The sequence below is a fragment of the Cuculus canorus genome, chromosome 1 (assembly GCF_017976375.1).
Source record: "Cuculus canorus isolate bCucCan1 chromosome 1, bCucCan1.pri, whole genome shotgun sequence".
Lineage (NCBI taxonomy): Eukaryota > Metazoa > Chordata > Aves > Cuculiformes > Cuculidae > Cuculus > Cuculus canorus.
The window spans coordinates 149,831,798-149,854,923 of NC_071401.1; the positions used below are offsets into that span (position 1 = coordinate 149,831,798).

The 23,126-nt window shown below is 46.4% G+C and overlaps 1 protein-coding gene across 2 annotated transcripts in view; it reads right to left on the reverse strand.

Annotated features, from left to right (window-relative positions):
* Positions 1-20,133, reverse strand: part of DENND2A (DENN domain containing 2A) — a 62,996-nt gene extending 42,863 nt beyond the window's left edge. For both annotated transcript variants that reach the window (XR_008451490.1, XM_054075707.1), the window contains exon 1: positions 20,004-20,133. The gene's annotated coding sequence lies outside the window, so the exon portion shown is untranslated. The remainder of the gene's footprint in view (positions 1-20,003) is intronic.
* Between the last annotated feature and the right edge of the window lie 2,993 nt (positions 20,134-23,126).

Here is a 23,126-nt window from a genome sequence, read left to right on the forward strand (position 1 = left end):
GGGGTCAGGAAAATCCCATGTGTCAAAACAAACTGTATTTTCAAAAAACCCAACTGGAATTGACATACCTCAACCTCTCTCCTTATGCGTGCACCCCATGTCAGAGGAACAACACTGCAATGCAAGGAATGCAGAAACTCATGGTGTCGGAGATCAGCCTCTGTGCAGAAAAGCTGGCTTGTGTGTTATGATATGTCTTTAACTTTATGATATAATTAGTTTTGCTGACCTTCTCCCTCTTCAAGCCCACAGAACAAACTCTGCCTGCTTATATATTACTAACTTGATTTAATCGATCGCTATGGTTTGAGAAACTGCCCTGTTCCTCGCTCTCCTGAGCCACTGTTCCTCCCTTGGCTGTCAGCGATGTGGTCTCACCCCTGCCCTTGTTCTTACCCCATCCTTGGTAAAGGACATGCCTGATCAGACCTAATAGTTGTCACTGACTAAGGGTGTGCCAACTTTTTCCTCTCTTCTTGCTCCTCTTTCCTCTCTTCTTGCTCCTTTTTCCTTGTATCAGCTCCAATGCTTGTAAAGCCCTTTGTGAGCCAGTAAGGCGAGCAAGCAAGCAACTTCAACTCACTAGAATGAGCAAAGAAATAAAAGGTGGGAGGGAAGCAAAAATTTTTCTGCTTGCCTAGTAATATCAGTCACCTGTCATGGAAAATCTGATGCGTAGTTAAGTACACGGAAGGGAAGGGATGAAATCATATTGCTGGGACGGATTCACTGAATATTTTGCTTTCTCCTCACTACCTCCCTTCAATAGTATTTGTCGCTCACCATACAAATGGCAAAGTTACACTTTGATAAATTTGCCTAAACTACAGAGAAGACTACAACTTGCTCTTAGCACAGGGACAAGACTAGATTTTTCAGTCTGTTTCAATTGCAAACTCCACTGCCTTCACAAGCAGCTGTGGGGCCAGCTCCATGGCTCCACATCTGGCACCCAGGCCAGGGAACATACAGCTGGCAAAAAACTCCCCTTTCATGGTTTCTCTGACATGGCAGTGAGCTCTTGGAACACCAGGTGAGGAGGTTTCTACCCATTTCTCCTTCATTACCTGCCTAATTAAGAAAGGAACCCCTGCAGCACCCATTTCACTTGCTGCATTACTCTGATCATTGCCAGGGCAGGTCCCTTCTGTTGCACTGCAGGAGACCACAGATGTGTCAAACAGATGCCTGAGGCCACCCAGCCAAGCTGGACCACTGCAGAGCACATGCATGGAAGACACAAATGAAACAGCATGGAGAACTGTAAATGTGGTGTTCCTCAGTTCCTGAGGGCTCATTCCACTTGACACATACAGAAACTGCATTTGGAGAACACAAATGAAGTTTCAGCTTTGGATTGCTTGGTTTGATTTAAAGGTAAACTGGAAAAGAAACCACGGGAATCTCAGTGTGGGACAGGATGAAGTTACCAGTGTGGCTGGATGCTTTGGCTCCACCACAGGGACCTCTGGCACCTGAGTCAGTTGAAGAGCTGGTAACCACAGCAGCTCCTGGAAGAGGATGGGACAGACTCTCTGCCAGGGGATTTGCACAGACTTGCCAGGGCAAGACAAGAACCTTCATGAACCATGAGCTTCATTCTAGGCTTTGGCGTAAGCAGGTTATGAGTGGCACACAATTATTTTTAAGTTTGTTCTCTGTCCTCTCAACTCCTCACACTAGAACTTTTGCTACATATAGTCTTCAACCTATTCGACAGCAGCCCCTGCTTCCCAGGTCTCTCCCTGCCCAGACAACCCAAGCTGAACTCTCCGGGGTCAACTATTCAGGCCCCAGTTCCCTCACTCACTGCTAATCTCATGTTCCTCCCACCCACTACTAGCTGTTCCAGCCAAGCCCTCTCTGCCCAACTCCGTCACCACTTCCCTGTATCCCTCTCCTTCCAGACTTGTTCCCTCAAATCATTGCTCAGCCAGTTCTCTCTACCTACAATGCATCCAAACACCTTCTTTCCATCCAAAGGACTTCCTACAATGGCTCCTAGCTGCAGACTCTTCCTCCCTTTACTTCCCTCTCTCTGTTCAAACTAAGGGCTCTCCCAGTTCTACCCGGACCTCAACTCTGCCTCAGTTTGTTCCTCACCCACCCTGTCCCACCTTCCTACACCCAGGAGAAGCAGCCTCTCCTCCACACTTCCACCCTCAGGAAGCCTCCATCACTCAATCTACCTTAAAAGCTACTTCCAAACAGCTTCCAGGATCTTTTTTCCCCTGCTTTTCTTTTTTTTCCCCTGCCTCCAGGTCTAGTCTCACCAAAACAAAGACACCTGACACCAGATTAGCTTGAGCACCTCCTTTCTGCCCACTCTTTACAGGACAGAACTTGAGAAGCTTGCACATTTCTCTAGGTTTTAGATCCATTACAGCTCTCTCCTGGCAACTTAACACTCCAGACCCCTGGATACAGCTTCTGCATGTCCACAGCCCTACATGGACCATCTGCATCTACGCATTGAAGACACTGGACTCCATGCATGCATTTCCACTCTCAATATCCTGAGTGGATCCCAGATCTCTCCCCCAATGCATATGCAGGCATGCACAGTGTACCAATCCCTTCTTTAGAGGCAGAATGACTACATCTTTATGTCCAAACCATTCACCTTGACTAGGACCAAGAATCTTCTTCTTTCCTAGTCCAGGCTTTGCCTCTTCTAGATACTAGTAAATTAAGCCATTTACACCTCTTTTCTGCTATGGTGCCAGTGGGATAATTGATGGCACAGGAGAGAAAAACTCCTGGTAGTCTAGCCCACTGTTCCTGGGCAGAGATTTACAGCGAGATCCCACTAAAGTGCAGAAAAGTACTTTGCATCTCTGATTAGGAAGCCAGCCCTTGGCTTTGAGCTGCAGATGCCATATATCCATTCACATATGACTACCAGATTGGGGCATTATTATAGGACCAGTGTTAGGACTGGGTTGGTGACATGGCTCTGCTGGAAAGAAGCTAACCCTCAGCAATGAGAAGAGAGGAGCCAGCAAGACCTGTTATAGGCAATATTGGTGGATCACCATTGGTCTCAACTGCATCCTTAGGCCATCTCTGTTCTGTAGCAAAGCAGATGGACTCTTGAGAAACTACCAACACCTCCCGTCCCTTATCTTCCTCCACCACTCATTTGCTGAAGGTTGTAGGTGAAGCTCCACAGGGATAGCACCAGGGTCATCTGCCTGGCAGAGGGAGCTGGAAGGACAGCACACTCAGCAACAAGGTAACTACCGAAGATTTTAACTCCTAAAAATAAAACCTCTGCTGACCATGAGCCAGCTGAAATTTTCTTCCCACAGACCCCTGGAAGAGTTAAGGTACAGACGACACAGGAGGGGCTAAGGACAAGTTCCCAGTCCAAAAAGCATATAATACCCCTGTTTCAAAGCATAAGATTAGTCTTAAGCCCAACGGACTTTCTAGTGCAGGGAAATAGCACATTCTTCTCCGCTAGCTTCACCTTTGAAACAGCTGAAACACTTCGGTGAAGGCTTTCAAAAGTAATTCAGCCAGAGGCAAAAGCTCAGCATGGAAAACTGCAGACTGAAACAAAAAAAATCTGACCTGAAGGCAGAAATCGAAAACAGGATCTCACAATGTGAATTGTCTTTTCTTAAAGGTGGGGCTCTGCTGCACCCACTGTTATGAAGCTTGCCCCTACATTTCCCATTGTCTTACTTTCCCTTTGTTCCTCCTTCTAAACACATAACAAACAAAAAGAAAAGCCCAACAATTCAAAGGGCTCGACATCCCTCCAGTTTCCTTCAGGCAACCACTCCCTCAGCTGGAAAACAGCATTTCCAGGGTTACTGGTGGGATGTTAAATGGCCATGTCAAACAACGCCCTTTTTCTAATTCTCTACTCGCAAGCATAGATTAACTCTTGCATATACAGAAGGTAAATACTGTTATTCTTTGGGGTGGCAAGTATGGTTTGTATTACTGCTTAGAGACGATGATTCTTTACTCCTGCAGGTATGTTAAATATTAAGAAAAAATTCACACGGGAAGGAAGAGAAAGATTCAGCGTTTCCCAATACGGCTATTAAAGCAAAGTCTAATTACAATGTTTGGTGGAATGACGTGTTTCAAGCTAAGCTTTCTACAAGGAAGTCATGAACAAAAGATTAAAATAAAAAATATCATTCCAGATGGAGGAACCAAGACCCTGGGAAGTGAAAGCGGAAGCAGAGGACAGCTCTGACAGTTCTTGGCAACATTAGATCATCTCCTTGTGTTTTAGGTCTTGCATTCGTGCGTGTGCGCACGCAGTGGGGCTCCTCAGCCCCTGTCAAAGTGGGATAATATTTACTTACGCTTTTGCAGCCTAATAAATGACAATTCAGTTACGTACAGTCAAGCTGAAGAAGACATTAATGGTGAATCCCGTGTCACTGAAGGAAACATGAGCTTGCTGATGACATCAGTGGAGCCAGCATTTCATACCTGTTTTCTTTGGCTTTGAAATCACCCACATACAAAATGACTGCAGTCAATATGGAATAAAACAAAAGATATATGGACCAGATTTACATGTGCACACATGTGCCAGCAGAATCATCTATCAGCCACATGGAGGGATAGGCTTCCTAGCAGATGCAGTGGAACTGGCTTCAGTCCCCAACAAAGATGAGGCTGCATTGGCAAATACGCATTTCTATCAGTGCAGCCAATTGGTGTAGAAACTCTCCTTCCTTTGATTGGAATGCTGTGTTACAAATACACCAGTCCTATTACAACAGTAAAACACTTCTAGTGTAAAAAAAAAAAAAAAAAACCTGGAAAGAATTCAAGGTTATTATTACGCTTATAAGAAACACAAACATTTGACAGCATAGGAAACAATCTGGCACTAAAATGCAGTGTTCAGCCCATGAACCACATTGGAATTAATTTTCAATGTGGTGAGATAACCTCTGCTATTCTAGTATAAATGGGACCCAAAGAGGTCCCTTCGAAGAGCAACTCTGCAAAGAGTTTCCTGGCAGGAAAACAAATTGTCTCACATTCACAAAGGAAATGAGAGCATTAAAATGAAAAACCTCAACATCTTCCAAAATAAGTTATCATCAGGGAAGATAAACGGAGCCTCAGCAAATCTCTCCTTTGGTGGCCTTCACCCTCGCAGGATGCTGACTCTTGCCCCTCCTGATGAGGATTTAGCACAGAGCTTCCTGAAGTATCCATCACCACAACCTTGGGACATCAGAGCTCTGTTTGCTGCATGCTCCAGAAGACCTTCCTGTACCAGCTCCAAGTCCATGACCTGCCGCTGCAGTCTGTCTCTACTCAGCATCATCTGAGCCCAAGCAAAAAGTCGCCTGTAGATGACTGCTTTTTGGTTCCAGAGACCCTGCTTCCCCCTGCCTTGCTCAACCTCCTCTTCCCTCCCACCCTCAGACTCCCACATACCTCAGCCATCACAAAAGCAGGATCTACTTATGGCAGATCTTATTTCTTATGGAAATCTTTCAACCACAGCGCAGCACACAACCCCCTTGTTCAACCTTCCTCAGCAGAGAGCAGGGCCAGGCAGCATGGGAGCTGCCAAAGATTTACCCACCATGAGGAAGAAACCCTTACAGGTCCAAAGAAGAAAAAGCTCTGCAAAGAGAGCTTGCAATTATTTATTTTTCCAGGAGGAAAGATCCTCTCTGTGGGTGTGTGCATGCATGTGTGCGTGTGTTTGTCAGGACAATAAGAAAAAGGACATTGGAGGGGAGCTGCCAGGAAACAATCGGCCATCTGCCCGTATGGAGAGCAGTTTTTCCTTTTCTTTTGTACTAAGAGGAATGTAGCTGAGAGCCGCCATCCGCCCGCACTGGGAAGAAATCTGAGAGCCTGTGCTTTGCCAGGGAGAGGAAGCACGGGGGAGGGAGGGAGCCCAGTCCATGTGGTTAAGTGGTCATTGCACTCACGGCTAATAAAAGTGGGGGAAAAAAAAACCTCTGACCAAAACCCCCAAATCTTCGGGAAAATCACTCTTTCTTCCCCGCCCTTTCACTCCTGTGTGTGGTTCAATACTCTCTCCCCTCCCAGGGTGATCCCAAGCACAGGAACCGCTGAAAGGGCTCAGCAGAGGAGAGTGTCAGGAGGGCAATGGCTCAGGGAAAGACAAGGGGTGAGACAAGAAAGCAAGACATACAGACAACCACCTTGCATCATTGTGCTGCTCCTCTGAGCATCCAGGCATTTTGCAACCCCAGGGAAAAAAGAGCCTGCAGAAAGACCCTTTGCTCTCAGGCTTCCTGACCAACCGGGCAAGAGTGTAGTGTAAGAAGCAAGTCTACTGTTACAATCATCCATATGTTCTCCCCATTGCCTTCTGACCACAAAAATAAAACTATGTAACAGGAGGGAAAAAACAAGCTGACCTTCTGGTACCACCATCAGGCAAAAATGCTGGCACACCACCATCACGGCTTGGTGGTACATCCTTCTAGCACTTTGCTGGCAGAAAAGCCCGAAAAACTCAAGAAGGTAAAATTTTCTGAAGTGACCGCCTGACTTTGAAGTCTAAGACTCATTTTCAAAACCAACTGAGAAACAGTATTTTTTTTTTTAAACAAACATTGTAAAAGCAGCTTACATCTTCAAAAACTTCATTTTTCACTGGTTGCAGAAGACATAGTCTAGGTATTCTAGACATAAGCAAACAATCTGTACTCACAGCCTAGGAGGCCAACCCTACCCTGGGCTGCATCAAAAGAAGTGTGGCCAGCAGGCTGAGGGAGGTGATTCTCCACCTCTACTCAGCTGTGGTAAGACCTCACCTGGAGTTCCGTATCCAGCTCTGGAGCCCTCAGCACAAGAAAGACATGGAGCTGTTAGAACGGGTCCAGAGGAGTATCCCAAAAATAATCCGAGGGCTGAAGCACCTGACAGGCTGAGAGAGTTAGGGTTGTTCAGCCTGGAGCAGAGAAGGCTCCAGGAAGACCTTACAGGGACCTTCCCATACTTAAAAGGGAAAAGGAAAGATAGGGAGAGACTTCGTAGCAAGGCCTGTTATGACAAAACAAGGAGTACTGGATTTAAACTAAGGGAGTGTAAATTTAGACTGGATATAAGGAAGAAATTTTTTACAATAAGAGTGGTGAAACTCTAGAATAGGTTGCCCAAGAAAGTAGTGGAGGCCCCGTCCCTGGAAACATTCAAAGGGAGGTTAGACGGGGCTCTGAGATACCTGATCTAGGTAAAGATGTCCCTGCTCGTGCAGGGGGGTTGGACTAGATGACCTGTAAAGGTCCCTTCCAACACAAAACATTGTAGGATTCCATAAAATTGAGAAAACATCTATCTGCATCTTCACGCACCTACATACTTTGCTACTTTGGCACTCATACGAGGTGCCACATCCAACTCCACAGACCCACCAGAACTTGCTAACAGGGGAGATGCCCAAGATAAAAGGTCATAGTCCTGAAAAAGGTACTTCCAGAAGAACCAATTAATCCAGATGTGGTCTAAAGAGTTTCCTCATGTCCTGGCAGCTCAAAAGATGGGTACACTGACCCAGTGACACTCTGCACCTAAGCATGTCTAATTCAGATCTGGACTGACACCCATGAGCCCCAGACCCTTTCAGAAATGAGACTTGTGTTTCTGTCATGCCTTTTTGAACATTTTACTTCTTGTAAAACCAAAACAAATGGTGTCACACAGCGTGTGACTTGAAGTCAGTTCCTTGCCTGCTTCTCTCTTGGGTGGATGAGAGACAAAGAAAACAAGTGGAAACAAAGTAGAGATTTGATATAAGGGAATTTGTTTTCACAATGAGGACAATATAGCTCTGAACATCCCTGCAGTCTCCATTACTGGAAGTTCTCAAGACCCAACCAGTCAAAGCCCTGAGCAACCTGGTCTGAGCTCAGACCTGAATTTATTTGAGCAGGAAGCTGGAGTAGAGACCTCCTACAATCCCTTCTAATCTGGATTATCCTATGATAACATGTAATTAATTACTGTATGAAAGAGAATCCATTCTCATTTTCTCTGTACAAAACAAAACAAACTAAATCAGAAAAAAATCCCTTTCAAAACACTACTACTAGGTGCTTTTTCCTCCCCAAGAGATACTTTTTGCCTTTCATCTCTTAAAACTCTCCCTTTGACCAGCAAGCAAGCAGTAAAAAAGGCTGCTAAAACAAGGTATGCACTGATGCTATTTGTTTACATGGTCATTTTTACCCCAGTAAATCTATTGTGCCTAACAAACTTCAACAGTTCAATGAAAGCTATGAGAGAGACCACAAATCCACCAGTAAGGCTGCTTTGGCAAGTATTGATGAGGGTGCCTTTTTTTTTTTTTAAATTATAGTTATTATAGTTATTTAATATTTTTTTTTTTCAAAAAAAGAGACAACAAACAACTGAAAAATACTGAAAGCATTTACTTGAGAGATCTTTGGTTTTTTTTTTTTTTTTTTTTGCTGATGCATTTCTTTGGACTTCTCATGGCAGAAAACTTAGAAACTGGAGATTTATCCAACAGGCACATATTGATCTCTACTTTCATCCAAGGGATGTGCTAACGCAACACATGCTCTAGAGGACTTTAATTTGTATTGTTTACTTTCTTTCACATACATCAAACTGTTGGATAATGGAGCAGAAGCAGAGCACCCCTGTCCAGTTTCCTCCATTGAGCCCTTATCTCACAATCAAAGCAGAGCTATTCTTACAAAAGTTTCCAACCCAAAGAACGTGCATCCAAGTTTTGTATTCCAGGCTAACCGCAAGGGCATACTCCACCCAAGATGTTTGAATGTTGTTCTGGACTGGGCACTGATACTGTTTATTGTGCACAGGAAAAGCTTATTACTACAAAGCAGCCAGCACCGAGTACACTTCACAAGGGCGCATTTTACAGGACTCAGAAAAAACTATCAAAGTAGGAGTCTTCTGGATTCAAACCCTTTGCAGAAGCCCCTGTCTCCTGAACTATTCAATAAACATCATCCTCTTCCATCTTAAATACTCATAAACATCTTGTTTCAAGTCCAAGGAGAGGTAAAATCCTAGATATTCTGAAGATATTGGTTTGACTCCAGTGATTATGGTGCAGCTTGCATTTCGCCCACCAAAGCCTCCACATTCACCTCATTTCTGCTCCTTGGCCACACAGGTCTACCTACAGAAACACAAGCAGAGCCCCCTTGCTCAAGTCCATAAAAATGTCTTTGGAGGAGAGACAATTCTTACAGATTCTCATGCAACATTAAAACAGTACAAAGGTTTTCATACAGAGTGAGAGATAAGGTCTCCCACAGTAGATGATCAGCATTAGGAGACAGGCAACCTACCCAGCACAACACCCTGATGATATACAGATTCCTCTGTGAGATCCCCACCTCTTCACCCCAAAAATATCAGCATTACACACTCTAAAGCTCTGGCTCAGGAAAGACGCTGTCCATAAATGTTTTTCTCCCTGCATAGTATGGTGATTTAAACAAATGTAGACATCCTTTAGATTAAATTCCCTACGCCAGTTAGACAGATACTCCTCACCAGAACCACCTTCTTTACGCAAAGGTAGAGGCTGCACTACATCAGCTGAATGCAATGGATCTTTCGATAAGGACCAGATTTTCTTTATTGAAAAGAGAATGTCTACAGGCATTGCTGGCAAACTAAACCTAAACTTGATCTTTTAGGGGAAATTCTCCAAACATTTTCTTCAATTAGAAGAGCTGCGAGAAGAGCTTATGTAATGCTACACTTAATTTACTTCCTGGCTGGTAGAGAAAAATGTTTGGTATTCAAGTAGGCATTCTTCTTCCCATCTCTTCCACATGTAATAACTCAAACATTCAGATTGGATAGCATTTACTTGATAAAAATCTGTCATCCGCTTCTCCAAATGGGTTCACTGCATTCTTATTAAAAAGAAAAATAAGACAGAGGAGAAACTTTGGCACTAAAAATAAGATAGAAAAAAGTTATTTTTGCTTTCATGCCTTCCCAGGCAAAAGGAATATTAGAGATGCATTGCATTGTAAATAGTTATCATATAAAACTAAGAAATCCCTTTTGCTCAGCTTTGCTTCACATGAATCTGACTTTTGATGACAGGTAAAAATGGCGATGAGTAGAAGTCAGTCCTACACCTCTGGCCATTTGTTTGGCAGGACTAACTCTTCAAAATATTGTAGAGAGATAAAAGTAGACAGTTTATATAGCAAATATGGTCCCAAACACCTCGGATTAACATAATTTTCTATGAAGTAACTAACCTGGAACAAAGGGCCGATCCACCTCATCTAACTCTCGATATCCGCATGTGAGCTACTCTTCTAGCCTCTTTAATACTTGCAAGAAGCAATCTGTGCTCTAGAGGTCCTCTCTGTTCCCGTGGCAGGCATCTCACAAACTCTGAACTCTACTGTAAAAGTGCCTGTTTCTCTTACCTAACTAGAAAGAGGACAGAAAGTTAACTCATCTGTGCAATGTGCACCCCACTCACGTGCCTAAAATACAGGTGTGTGGTCTCAGCAATTGAATTTGCATAAATTACAAACAGGTTTGACTGCTGATGGATGAGTAAATTGCTTATCAGTTCTGATCAACTGAAATTATTTTTGCCAAGTTCAATCCAAATTCAGTACACCAAAAAATTTAAAAAGAAACTTTCAAGAAAATGTTTGATTTAATCTGAAGGAAGCACACAAGAATTAGGTTCTTTATTTTGAATTTACGTTACCTATAAAAGTTTATCTAGATTGGGGGGAAAAGGGGATGTTAAAGCTTCCCTTCAAAGGGACCTGAAACACTTTTTCAGGCTTCCCCTCCTTCTCACCATATTTTTATTAAGGGGAAAAAAGAAGGGAAGGGAAGAGACGAGGCTACCCTGCCATCATTCTCCAAATAATTATTTTTATATATATATATATATTTATTCAGCCACAAAACTGAAAAAGAAATACCTCAAAAAATCCTCCAAAGCACCGAAAAAGCTCCAAATCTCACTTCCAGGTCACTGCTCAGCTATAGTTAATGGAGCAATGACAGATGACGTCACCTTGTTTTTCCAGTGATCTCATCCGTATAAATCTCACTGCGCTTCATCACTGTATCACCAGGTTATGCTGACTCCGTGAAGCCACTGCTTATGAAAAGCTGCAATATACAATCTTCTCCCCGATTCTACAATCAGTGATTTCATACCAAGATCTCCTCTATTCCAAAATATTGTTCACAAGTTTAAAAAACAAAAAAGAAAACTGTTAAATGTGCAGCAGAGACAGTGAGACAGATGAGCTTCTTAAGTCCTTCACGAACAAAGAAGAGGTTGGTGATTACCTGTTTCCAGGCTTTTTTTTTTAAAAAAAATTTACTTAAAAATAGAAAGAACGAACGAAAGAACGAACGAAAGAACGAACGAAAGAACGAACGAAAGAACGAACGAAAGAACGAACGAAAGAACGAACGAAAGAAAAACCAACATAATCCAAGGTCAGGCTTGATTTTTCAAAAGGCAGATATTTAGCAGGAGCCTGAAGTAAAACTAAAATACTGCTGTTGAAGGTATCCAGAGGAGGTCACAAAGCTGGTGAAAGGGCTGGAACACATGGCCTATGAGGAGCGGCTGAACACATTGGGTTTGTCTAGTTTGGAGAGAAGGAGGCTGAGGGGTGACCTGAGCTTCCTGAGGAGGGCAAGTGGAGAGGGAAGTGCTGAGCTCTTCTCCCTGGCACTCAGTGATAGGACATATAAGAATGGTTCAACACTGTGCCAGAGGAGGTTTAGACTGGACGTCAGGAAGCATTTCTTTACCAAGAGAGTGGTCAAATGCTGGAACAGGCTTCCTAGGTAGGTGGTCAATGCCTCAAGCCTGTCAGCGTTTAAAAGGCATTTGGACAATGCCCTTAATAACATGCTTTAACATTTGGTCAGCCCTGAAGTGGTCAGGCAGTTGGACTAGATGATCGCTGTAGGTCCCTTCCCACAGAAATAGTCTAGTCTATTCTTCTTCTTCTTCTACTACTACTACTACTAATAATAATAATAATAGAATGGAATGGTTGGTGCCTCGTGCATGAAGGAGGAGAGGAACAGGGACTGTCGTATGTGAATAGTTTGGTTTGAAGAACAGAAAAGCTAGAATTTATATTCCTGCAGTGATTGATGGTCAGAGTTGAAGTCCTTCACTGCTCTGACAGGACGAGTCCTCTATTTCTGATGTTTCCAGATAACTTTGGATCAAAAAATAATTTTACCCCATGCAAGCGAACATTAAGCAAATTGGACTCAAAACAATATATTACATGTTAGAACAAGTTTGTGTAAAAAAAAACCCAAACCATCATCAAATGTTGACAACATTTTATGAAACTTGTTCCTCTTAGATGTGATCCTATTTTTCCTTGAAACGCACCCAAAAGTGTCTTTCTCAGACCAGTGGAGGAGTTTAGGAATTCAGCAGGGGAAACTTTGGTTTCCCATTGAGTCTGCATATGCTAAACGATCCTACAAGTAAAGTTTCTTACTGTGCAAACAAAAGGGTACCAATGGGGCAAGCTTTAGCACAGACTAAGCGACAACAGCCATCACCAACACAAGTACAGGCTGTCATACATGAGAGGTGACACCATGGCGAAACTTCAACTTGAAGTCACTCATAGTAACCTCGGGGGACAAAGACAGAAATCTGATGCAAAAAAAAATAAGTTACCACGTGTTGGTTTCGCAGTAGGAAACTTCTCAGTTCTCTCTCGGAGTTTGACAAAGCTGAAAAATGGCAGCCAGCTAGATCAGGGCTTCATACATCACCTGGAAAGAGCTCAATACCTTACACATGTCTTCTCAGTAAGAATTGTCTTGAAGAATTTGACTACAGATTGCCACACATACAGTCTAGCATGTGAAGGCAGGGAAAAACAGATTCTCAATTACAGCCTGATCCCAAACTCTCTGAATTCATGGGAAAGCTCCCATGGACTTCAGTGGGCTGCGGAGGAACTGAAGGGTCAGGGTCTGTTTTCAGACAGATGTTGATTTCTGAAGTGCTACATGTGCTGGAGAAGACACTTACTTGGTTTTAGTAAGAGGCATTTATTTTCCTTCACCATTCTGAGCTCTGGATAACCCAAGGCTCAACTCTTACCTAAAAGAAGAGGTGAAGCCTATATTCACAGCATGCTTTGCAGCTGAAACACATTGCATTTTCACAGGTGTAAAAACACATCCATCTTTTGGGGGCAGGGCTAAATATTTTAAAAGAATAAGGCACAGCAATCTGAAAAGTCTCTGGGAGCTCTTTCCTTTTTAATTTAGCGAGGTGGCATTTGGCCGAAACTGGCAAGCAAACTCCTATTTATGAAGTGCCCTCATGTTGCCCTGTGAAATTTGCCATTTCCCTCTATGACAGTCAGCGCTATCTATCACAAGAACATAATCCCCTAGCACAGGAGACCTGAGCCCCTTTGCGGCTCTCTTCTGCAAACAGATGTGTGCACTTTCCCCAGCTTTGTAAGTCACGGCCAGCTTTTGGCAAAGAACTTCAGCAGCTGCACATCTGCAGAGGGGAAAGCTTTCAGCAAAAAAAAATACAGAGAGGGATTTCATCCTCCCCCGGCCTGCAAAGCAAGCTCAGCATGTGTTTCTCTCTAGATGACACCCTGATGGGTTGATTTAATCATTCACACATGTATGCCTATTCACAATGCTAGCAAAATACCAGGGCTGTGACAGCATCTCACCTGAGCTGCTCACAGTTACGTGGCTTGCCAGCAAGCACTTGACAAGAAGTCTTGCAGGATATTAAGAGGAAAGCAACATTTAAGGACATTGCAAATATGAAATGATTCTACAGAATACAACTCGGTGTGTGAGACCACTTGCGATGAAGAAAACACCTAAGCAGGTGTTTAAGTTTATGCTCAAAGCCCATTATCTTCAATTAGATTGAAGCTTGTATTGCATGAATCATAGAATCATAGAATCACTAGGTTGGAAAACACCTCTTGGATCAGTAAGTCCAACCATCCCTATCTGACCCACACCTCCAAGGGAGACTGCAAAGCCCAGTCCAGGCTTCTCTGCATGGGAATGATGTACCATACTGGGAACCAGAGTGCTCCGCTAGGTGGATTTAAGCACGCAGTTAGACCTACACGTCTGCTTAAATGATTTGCCAAACTGGGGACACATACAGAGAATTCAAGCAGAGTGGGATCACAGAAACACTTCACCACTTTGATTTCCAAAGGGAAGTTTAATTAAAACACAGAGCATCTAGCCATTTAAAATAATTCTAGTTACAAAGAGCAGTAAGTCCTTGCCCCTTGAAACAGGCTGTCTGGTGGATTGCCAGAGTCCTCAGTAAGTTTCTGGAAACACAATTTACGTGCCTGAATTTGGTCAGGAGCCATCTGCTCTCGGGGACCTGCAGGATCAGGGGTCTCAGTGCCTGGCAAGTTCCCACCCAGAACTCTTTCGTCCACTTCCAAGTGAGGTGGCACCTTTCCCCACTCGAGCTGCCCCTAACCATCATCAGCTCTTGACGTTTTAAGTATCTGGGCCAGATTTTCAAACACGCTCAGAGCCAAGCTTTTCTGACTGCTTCTCCAGGACCAGATTTTCTGCCAGGCACAGTCTCCTGCACAGACACGTAACCAAGGCAAGACCCTTCCACACAAGGGCGGCACCCTGTATGCTGAACTCCTGAGCAAATCTGATTAGCCATGATTATGCCTAATGAGGAGCGGGGCACAGGAAAATACAGCTGCCGGCTTCTACTTGCAGAACCTGTCTTTACACTAGCCTCAAACCAGATCGATAGCTCTCTGTTGCATGTGTGGTGGAAGGAACAAGAGGTCCAGTAGCAATTCTGGTTTACAGAGGAGATGAGACTTGCCGTAGTTAAAAGAAGCCACGGTTGAAAACAAAACGCTCCTCCAAGAGCTCACGCAACAGGATTTGACTTATTAGTGGCAACAGCACCAGTAGCAACTCATAAACCTCACCTCAGATATCACAGATAGAGCTGAATAACAGCTAACTTACCTGTCTAGCTTCCTTCCTTTTGCCTTTTACTCTGATCTTCCATCACACATCTCAAAATGATCCATGTCCCATACCCACACTCCTAAATGAGACCTTGTCAGCACGGCACGTGAAGCCAACTGCATAAAGAACCCTGGGGACAGCCAGGCCCATCTGTTAGAAGCTTTTCTCTGCATGGGTTGGTGTTTTTATTTTAACTCTGCTTCTGGGCCCGTCTCCATCTCTCGCCCTTCCCATCTCCCTCTCTCTGTTCATGAGGACAGAGTTTCCATACTGGCTCGGGGCCAGCACATGTATGGTCAAAGGCAGTGCTCAGGAAAAGCCATCTTCTGCTCCCTTTCATGTATAAACATTGTCGGTTCCCAGCTCAGGAGCACAAGGCTGCAGGAGAGCTTTGACCACACCGCAGGAGGACTGGAGACCTGCAAATCCTCCACAGGTGGAACACGGCAGCCTTCTCTTCTGCCTCCGTTCCCAAGGCTTTACCCCAACCATCCATGAGCAGCTTGTCAGATGGCCAACACAGACGTGCCTCAGGTTCAGCAAAGGACCATATGGAACAGCACAGAAAGGCAACAGTTAACATTCAAGCCAAATTCTCATTCACACCAACGACTGAAAAAAAGGAAACCAAAAGACCCCAAGCAAACCTGGGTGGCAGCATCACAGCAGTAGGACGAGAACCTCACCCAAAATGTGTAAGAAGGCCTCAGAGATGTACTAACTCCTAACAAGTTTAATTAGTAAAACCTGACCTTCAATCACCACTGTTAACTATTGAATCTGCCCTGCTAAATCCCTGGAACTAACAGTATGCCAGCTGCAGGTTTCGGAAACCTGGGGAAGGGAAGCACAGAAACAAAGGATGAAGAGTATACCAGCACTCACAGCATTTGTTCCAGGAGGACCTTACTCTTTTGAGCTTCTGTCTTTCCGATTATGCTTGACATCCTATCAGCTCTACTGTGGGACAGTGCTATTTGCAGAAAATACAGAAGTCAGGTTCTCAATACGTGTTATCTGCATTAAAGAAAGTCACTTCAGCGTTTCAAACTTCTTGCAAGGAAGATTTCTCATGAGCTCCCTTTTGGGGTCTTTGTACATGGCACCCCACATTTGACCAGCAAACACTTAGGTAACTTATTTACCCCAGAGCAGTACAAACCCAGGGGGTTTCAGTACAAGACTGCCCTGGCCATCACACCAGGATTATCCCAAGAGCACAACTTCTATTGGCAACTGCAATGGTGGCAGGCTGGAACCCTATGATGTGGTTCAGAACTGCTCAAAGCATCTATCTCCTGTGCAGATACAGGACCATCGTGATGTCAGAATCTCAAAGGTGTTTCACTGCAGACTCTATGCCGTGAGTCCCCATTGAATTCATGCTTTGCTAAAAGACGTGAACTACTTAAGATTCACATGAGCAGCAGGCAAGTATCCATTGCACCAACAAAGAACCAGACTGGGGACTTAGGACTTTCACCTCATCAGTCCTAAGTCTACAGATACAGAGCACCTTGACCCAGTTAGGTGGTAAAGCACATAGCAGTGTTGATAGATCCCAAATAGGACTGGCTTATAGGACGCTAGTATTTACTAGTGATGATGCCTTTTAGTGCCATATGACAACAGAGACTTTGAATTGGTACTCAGCCTGTGCCAGGCTTCCCCATAAGGACATGGCCCTCAGTTAAAAACCCAGGCTGTACAGGGCCAGCAGCATCAAGGTCTCCAGCTTCTTCGTCTTAGGCACCCAACTATAAGATAACCCAAGGCCCCAGTGGAAGCCTGCATTTCACAAGCACAGCCTTCACGAAGTGAGGAGCCTGGAGTTCAGCGGAATGGTGTACACAACACTGAACACGGACACCAAGAATGAAAGCAGTCTTCACCAAAACCTGGGCTGAAACCTCTATCAAACAGCATGCAGATTCACACATTTCAGCCTTTGCTTTCATTTCCAGTAGTTGGTGAAGATACTTAGAGATGAAAACTAGAGAAAAATCCCATAAGCAAGATAAATGTGCTATTGTCCTTTCCACTGCACTTCAAAACTACAGTCAAGAAAACATTGACTCTTCTCTAGCCTTGTCTGGGTAAAACAGTGCTTACAGACCAACACCTCCCAGATGCAATGTTTTTGAGGAATATCTAGGCAAAACCAGGCTCACACATTTACTCTCAAAGTACGAACGCAACAAGGAATGTCTTTCTAGCTACAATCCACCCCTCCTTCCCTGTGGAGAGTCTTCTCAGTCCTTAAGGAACTGCTATGCAAGTTCATTAAAAGTTCTATTTCAGCATTTCCTTCATAGTAGAGGCCTCTTCCAGCCAGCTCTTGGGATCCTGCCAACAGACATATCAGCCACTAGTACTTAAATCCTTCTGCTGAAAAATGCTTCCCTAAAGAGCTTATAACCCAGCTCTGGATTCCTAACAGAGACGATCGTCAAAATTAACCAGTCTCAACAAGAGCTTGAAAGGTTCTTCTCCTCTCTCATGGGCTTCAAAGTGCACTAGAGAGCCTCTTCTCCCCTTGGCCTAGCCTCCACTTAGAAAGAGGCAGCTTCAGCACAGTTCCAGACAGGAAATAAATGTCAGGTGCTACAAAAGGAAGAGAGAACCATCTGTCTCGGATGATGCATTCAGGGAGATCCAAAAGAACAAAACACTTACTGGGCACTTCTGAAACATCCAGCATCTCATCATGTCTAACAGTATGGTTCCACTGTATCAAGATCTGATTGGAGATGTTCTTCAACTTAGGGGAAAGATTACATTTGCCTCTGCATCCCTAGTGCAAGGGATGCATCCCTAGAGCACCCAGTGCAACAGAGGTTTTAATACCTGTCCACGGGAATTAGTTGTTATGCCTGATATTCAGAATAACTCAATGGAAAAGCTCCTTGTGAGTAAAGATCACCTCCGAAAACCATAGCCTTGAAGCTTACGTGGTCTTTATCATCTCCATGTCAAAATGAACTTTTCTAACATGTAAACAGACCAGGCTTGTAAGCGCTTGACAAAGGATCTAAATGCCCTTCTTGTTTTTGGAGAACAGGAAGGCATCACGTGGTTCTTTCTGCAGACAAAATGTCCTAAAAGATTTCCCAAGGCTGTGGACACTACTGAAAGCAGAATTCTGTGATACTCCATATTTAATTGTGGTCTGTGAGGAAGATTGTGCGGGGATCTGAACTGATGAACAGGACGGCTGAAGGGATGCAGAGGATGAAGGGAGCACTTCTGTACTGCCTGTCAGGATCGGGAACACGTCAAAGGACAACCCAGGCTTCAGCGCACAACCTTCTCACCCACAGGCAAAGAGAGGTCCCAGCTGAGCCATAAATCTTTGGCCTGCTTTTTACATCCCAGGTCACTCCAGCGCCCTTTGTTTTCAGTGCTTTCTCTTCCGTTTCTCAAAGAGGCACTGTATTACCCTGGGAAATCTTGTGGCCCTCCTTTCATTTCCATACTTAGCATTTTCAGTTGTTTCCAAGTCCATCTCAATGTGGTAGATACCCAACCTCACACACTGAAACTAAGTTTGGATTATTTAAAAAAAAAAAAAAACAACCAAACAAAAAAAAAGCCCCAAAAGACAACAACCAAACAAAGCCCACAAACACTGCCTCAATGACAACAACTCAGCATAGGACACAAGGGTCGAGGAAACACATTCCTTTCCTCTGGCAGGACGAAGTAACGACTCCCCTTCTGGTGGTTCGGAAACGGAGCCAGTACACTTCATTGGAGTTCGCTGCCACACACCAAGAATGAGTGGTCAGTAAAGTGGCAGCCAACACAGAAAATAGCTTTTTAATCCACCAGCAACACCAGCAGCTCTCCTCCCAGTAGCAAATGAAAGCCCCATGAAATCCCTCTGCCTTTCTCTTTATCCTCCCAGCTGAGCTCCACACCGGAGACACTCCTCTCCAAAACCAACAACCCTGCCTAAATGGCAAGAGCAGAGGGGGCCGGGAACACCCCAGGGTCAGAAACAGCTCCCATACAACTTGCTGACCTGCCTAGGAAACAAACTGCACTCTTGTGAAGAGCAGGATTAAGCGCTCTGTGCCTCCCTTATTACCCACTCCGGTGAGGTTCCAGCACAGCCCCAATCAGTCAGCACAGCCCAATACCCCCTCAACCACCACTTCTCCAGCACTGAGCATCAAGAGCCAGACTCCTTGGAGACTCATAAAACCAAGTTCTCCAAAAGCATCCCAAATGCACCTTGCACACTTTACCCTCCAATTTGCATTTGACACCCTGGGACCAAGGCGGCAGACCTTGGTCTGTAAGTTCTTCCTCCTTCCCTCTCCAGTTGCCGTTTCCCCCGACTCTGTGCCCAATCCATCAGCACCCATCACCCCAGGGTACCACACCAGGAAGGTGAGCTGGTGTTTCTCACCCCAGGGCAGGTGAATACTCTCACGGATCCCAAGCGGGCAGTCAGAAATGCCATCCTGCCAAGCTATGGGCTGCTCCCAAGCGCAGCCGTTTCCTCATGCGGTGGGCAAAGCAAGAGAAAAGCAGGCTATCCGGAGCAGAAAGAGAGGGAAAACACATCTAAGATCACGGAGAGGCTTTGCTGAAACTGAAGGGGACTTTGCCGATTGCTCCAGCAGGGCCCGGGCTTCCCCCGAAGAATTTTCTCAGCGTTCCCTCTTTTTCCCTCCGGGAAGAAAGCGCTGAGCCCACCCAGGGGCCCCGCGCTGTGTCCCCGGTCCCGATTCCTTGGGCTGTCCCATCTCCGCTCCCACCGCGAATGCGGCGGGGACCGAGGGGCAGATCGCTCCCATCCCGGTGGGAATGCGGCGGGGACCGGGGGAACAGAGCGCTCCCCATCCCGGTGGGAATGCGGCGCGGACGAGCAGCCGGGGTGGTTCGGCTCCCGCCCTCCCGTTCCCATCCCTGCAGCATTACTGGGGGAAGAAAGGAACCCGCCGCGTTCTCGCAGTCCCCCCGCGCGCCCCTACCTTGCTCGGCGGGACCGGGGGGCCGTGCGCCGGCATCGCGGCGCCGGGCTGGCGGCTGGGGGCTTCGCTGCCGCCGCTGCAGCCGCTGCCACCGCCCCCCCCCGACCCCCTCCCCGCTCCGGCACCGCCGGCACCGCCCCCGCTCCGCCCCGCGGCAGCCGCGCCGCCCCCGCCGGGAACTGGGAGAGCATCCCACGGGGAGCGGGAAAGGAGGGGAGGGCTGTGGGTGAGGGGGCACACGGAGCTGGAGGGGGGTCGTAGAGGGGAGGGTGCACGGAGGTGTTGGGGGTGCGCGGAGTAAGGGGGAGGCGCAAGGAGAAGGGGGTTTACGCGAAGGTAGGAGGGTCTGCAAGGAGGTGGGAGGGGTGCACGGAATTAAGGGGGTGCACGGAGGCGGGGCGTCCGCGGAGGTGGAGTGGGGTGCGGGGGCACAGGGAGGTGGAGGGGACACAGAGGTGGGAGGGTGCGCGGCGGTAACGGGAGGGGGCAAAGAGGAGGTGGGAGGGATGCACGGGACTAAGGGGGTGCAAGGAGGAGGGGGGGGGTGCAAGGAAGAGAGGGGTCCGCGGAGGTGGAGAGGGATGGGGGGGGCTCGCAGAGGGGAGATGAAGGTGCACGGAGGTGGGGGGGGGTGCGCGGAGTGAGGGGGGGGGTGCATAGAGGTGGGGAGTCTGTGGAGGTGGGGGATGCGCGGAGGTGTGTGGATTGGAGGTGGAAGGCACAAGGAGAATTATGCAGGTTACGCAGAGGTAGCAGCGTTTGCAAAGAGGTAGGAGGGGTGCATGGAGTTAAGTGGGTGCAGGGAGGTGGGGGGAGTGTGGAGGAGGAGGTCTGTGAAGGTGGATGCCAGGGGCACAGGGAGGTGGGGGGGGGGGGGTTGCACGGAGTTGGGAGGGTGATTGAAGGTAACTGAAGGACAAGGAGGTGAGGGGTGCATGGAAGTAGGGGGTCCGTGGAGGAGGGGGGAGTGGAGGTGGAGGGCGCAAGGTGAGAGGGGTTACACGGAGGTAGGAGGGTTTGCAAGGGAGGGGGTGCATGAAGTTAAAGGGGTGCAAGGAGGTGGGGGGTCTGCAGAGGTGGAAGGGGATGCGAGGGGCACACACGGGAGGGGGCTCGCAGAGGTGAGGAGAGGGTGCATGGAGGTTGAGGGTGATGTGGATATAAGGGAGGGGTGCACAGAGGTGAGGGTGACTGAAAGTCGGGAGTGAGTGGAGGTAAGGAGAGTCACGCAGTGCTAAGGGGAGATGCACAGGGGTGAGAGGGGTGCAGAGGTGAAGGGGGTTGCCAGTGGCAAGGCCAGATATTAATAAAGAGATGAGGTGCACAAGACAACTTTCCGATTGCGATCAGAAATATCCAAGAGAAAGTGAGAAGTCCTTTCTTGCTACCAAAACAGCATCAGTTTCTCCAACAGTTTCCTGCTGCTAAAGGAACAAGTGATGGCATCTGATCAGCTCACAGACACTTCAGGAGAAAGTGGCTGGCCAGGAAAGCCTCAAGCCAGGAAAGCCTCAAACCTGCGGAACAGTTTCCATCAGCAGAGCTGTTCACTTGTGCAGGGCCATAATCTAGCTCCCTGTTGGCATAGAATTTTAGTCTGTCAGTTCTGAGCTACCTGTTAAGGCAAGGGAAGATCTGGATTGGAAACCAGATTAATTCTTCCTACAGCTTTTTTGTTCCCAGAGTACAAGAAAAATATCAGCAAGGGTTTGATTTTTTTCCTCTGAGTAGAAATATGCAGTTAGTAACTTATGTCCAAAGCTAGGAATGAACCGAACTCCCAGTGGGCAAGGCCACAGGTCCCAGCCCAAAGCCTGCCAGTAGCTTTCTTGAACAACCGTGATGGCACCACTAGTTGCAGCATCACCTTTGTGTGCGTAGTCCTCAAAAACACACTCTTTGACAGGTTGTGGTCACATACACGAAAGCTCCCAGAAGGGAGAGACTGATGATGTCTTCATTAGCTGCATCCTTGGCAGAAGATTCAGTAGCAGTTTCAATCTGTAAGAGGCACGTGTCCTTTGTGAAGGAAATGAGCAATCCTCTCTAGCAGTGTGATTACGAATGAGATTAATACATTGCCAGCCAACTCAAGAGTAAGCAGGAGACCCAGCACTGCCATGGGAAGAGAAAGCCTGAGGTTCAGAGGAAGACTGGAAGATGAAACAACTTGGTAGCTCTACTGAAATGTCATCGTCATCTCAGCAGGCTTTTACTTCTAATTTTCTTTTACCAGCCATCATGCGCCCTCAAATACTTCTGTTACACAAAGCACTGACTGTTTCACTAATACCCCAAATAAGAAAATCACCAATCACAAAGATCATAGAACAGTTTGGGTTGGAAGAGACCTTAAAGACCATCCAGTTCCAACCCCCCTGCTATGGGCAGGGACACCTTCCCCCTCAAAGCCTCATCCAGCCTTGCCTTGAACACCTCCAGGGATGGGGCATTCATGACTTCTCTGGGCAGCCTGTTCCAGTACCTCACCACCCTCAGGGGAAAAAAATTCTTCCTAATGTCTAACCTAAATCTCCTCTCTTCCAGTTTAAACCCATTACTCCTTGTCCTACCACGGCAATCTCTAATAAAAAGCCCCTCCCCAGCTTTCCTGTAGGTGGTGATCAGGACACTTCAACTACTGCAGTCAGGCTACCACTGGGAATCCTCAACTGTTGCTTGAAAGTAAAACCAGCATCACCGGCCTCTCATGGAAAAAAAGAAGGCGGCAATGGCTGAAGTGTGTGTTGTGTACCCATATGCCCACCTGCATGTGTCAGCCCCCTCATTTCTTTACCAAAAGTGATAAAGCATTGGAAGCAGGGAAGTGGTGGAATCACCATCCCTGAGGGTGTTCAAAACCCACGTAAGCACGGCACTTTGGGACATGGTTTAGTAGGCATGGTGGTGTTCATCTGACAGTTGGACTGGATGATCTTAGAGGTCTTTTTCAACCTTAAGGATTTGATGATTTTCCCTGAAAGTGTGGTGAAGTATTGGAACTAGGGGAGTGGTGGAGCCACTGCCCCAGAGGTGTTCAAAAAGTGCTACGTAGACGCGGCACTTCGGGACGTGCTTTAGTGGGTGCAGTGGTGTTGGGCTGACGGTTGGCCTTGATCTTGG